We start from the raw sequence: 2,299 nt of genomic DNA, 5'->3' as shown, positions 1-2,299 counted from the left end.
AGATATCCCCCTAAAATAGCTCAAACTAAAAACTACTTCCAAAAACATTCAGCTTTGATATTAATGAGTTTTTTGGGTTCATTGAGAACATGGTTGCTGTTCAATAATAACATTATTCCTCAAAAATACAACTTGCCTAATAATTCTGCACTCCCTGTATAGTGGGATCTCCCAGTGTGCACTGGTAATAAAGCTTTGATGAAAAATACTTCAGCTTCATGTGACTCTTCTCCAGCTGGATATCAAAAGGATCGGTGAGGTCAAGACGTGAACCTCAGCAGTATCAGGAATAACAAACTTATAAAGATAATAAAAGTCTAGTTAAACCATGTGACAAACCCGGACTCACCTGTGGGGTTAAACGTGTTTCTGCTCTGCTCCATGTTGTTTTTGTGAGGGCTGTGGGATGTCAGCTCCAGCTGACACGGAGGAGGAGGAGGAGGAGGTGAGGAGGAGGTGAGGACGGAGCTCAGAGGAGACAGAGAGCAGCTGAGGACGGAGGAAGACTCGCCGCAGCAGATAAATGTGAGTCTGACTTTAATTTGTGAAACTAATATTTTAAGGATTTTCAGGAAAAGATGGATTTCAGACTTCATGGCTCAGTGAGAGTTTCAGGTTTACCCTAAAAGGTCAGTTATCAGAAACCCGTGATCATATTTTGAATACATTTTATTTTGAAGGCAGATTTAAAATGTTTTGGATGATTAGTCTGGGCGGTTTCTGACCTCCATACAGCAGCTCACACTGAGAGCTGTCGCTGCTGTATGGAGGTCAAATAATGCCCGAATGACTACAGAAAAGCAGAAGGATGGAACCTGTACAGACGCGTGGACATTCCTGCTGCTCTCTGATTGGCTGAACTGATCTCGGGAGGCGCAGCTGTGACTCTACGGTCAGAAGCTTTATTTAAAAAACAGCTGAAATTTTTCAGGCTGGGACTCTGAAGGACTTTCAGGTTTGATTGTGGCGATGCTTCGTCGCCTCACGTGTATTATTTGTTGTCTCTGCATCCGACGTCTCCATGACGACGTCATCGCCGCAGATTGTCCCCGTGAGGGAAACCAGCAGGACGCCCACGAGTCCAGCTGCTCGTGAAGGCTGACGGTTCAAATTCCACTCAGATCCCAGCGGAGACTCTGCGCTCACGAACCTTCAAGAACTTTACAAACTTTACAAACGTGAGAAGTTCAAGTTTGATTTAACAGAACGGGAACGCCATCGTTACCGCCACGGGGAGGAAAAGACTTCAAATACAGCTGCATTAGAGGCTTTGACACAACCTCAACTGGAAGATGATGCTCGTCTCTAAATGTGGGTAAAAGGAGACCTTTCACCTACTCTCACCTGCTCTGAGCACACACCTGTCCCACCTGCTGAGAAGAGCCTGAATGTTTCCCAGAATGCATTGCAGGCCTCAGACTGAGACTCATGCTGTTTTTAACACAGTTTAAATGATCTCCCTGGAAAAGTGATTGCACAGAACCAAATCTGGACTCGATCACCACCAACCAATCAAATCTCTGCATGACATCAGCACCCAAACACACCGGCTTTACAGAAAGACGGAAAAATTAGAATTATGTGATCGTCATCATCACTTTTACCGCTGGTTGCACGCTGGTTTGCATTCTCCAATCATCACTCCTCTTATGAAGGTTGATGCAGTCCGAAGATTTATTACACAGCTGCTCCACAAGAGCTTTTCCTTTTATTTGCCTTGCTGAGTGTCAGGAGCGCCGGCCTCAGTGATTCCTCATGTAGTGCAGTAATAACCTGTTTTGTACATGGCAGAGGGAACCCCTCAGCCTCTGAAGGACACATAGCCGTGCTGTTGCTGCAGTAACAAGAAATGGTGCAAAGAATAAAGATTAAAGGCCAGATGATGTCCAAACACCCGTTCTTTCAGCCCGAGCCTGTTTTACAATAATGACGCTGATTTAGACATTCAGATTCACACAGATTGCACATTTGTCCTGCTTCCAAATGATGATGATTTACAAAACAGGCCGGTGTGCTCATTTCATTAATCCAATCCTAGTTTTGCATATGCACAGAGTAAAGTCGTTTAGAATAGAATAGAATTAGAATAGAATTCAACTTTATTGTCATTGCACATGCACAGGTACAGGGCAACGAAATGCAGTTTGCATCCATCCAGAAGTGCTTTAGTGATATAGATATATTACAACATATATTAGCAATAATAAAGATATGTGAGTATATTACAGAAATGGGTCTATTATGGTATGTTATAATGTACACGGTATGAAGTATGTTGTGAATATTCTATAACTATAAG

The 2,299-nt window shown here is 43.2% G+C and overlaps 1 protein-coding gene across 1 annotated transcript in view; it reads left to right on the top strand.

Annotated features, from left to right (window-relative positions):
- The first annotated feature begins 482 nt into the window (after positions 1-482).
- nox5 (NADPH oxidase, EF-hand calcium binding domain 5) overlaps positions 483-2,299 on the top strand; it is a 23,910-nt gene continuing 22,093 nt past the window's right edge. Inside the window, exon 1 of the mRNA XM_013913839.1 lies at positions 483-525. The gene's annotated coding sequence lies outside the window, so the exon portion shown is untranslated. The remainder of the gene's footprint in view (positions 526-2,299) is intronic.

Source organism: Pundamilia nyererei, unplaced genomic scaffold (genome assembly GCF_000239375.1).
Source record: "Pundamilia nyererei isolate P.nyererei 1_Seehausen unplaced genomic scaffold, PunNye1.0 scaffold00154, whole genome shotgun sequence".
Taxonomy (NCBI): Eukaryota; Metazoa; Chordata; class Actinopteri; order Cichliformes; family Cichlidae; genus Pundamilia; species Pundamilia nyererei.
This window is presented reverse-complemented; position numbering and strand designations above follow the sequence as displayed.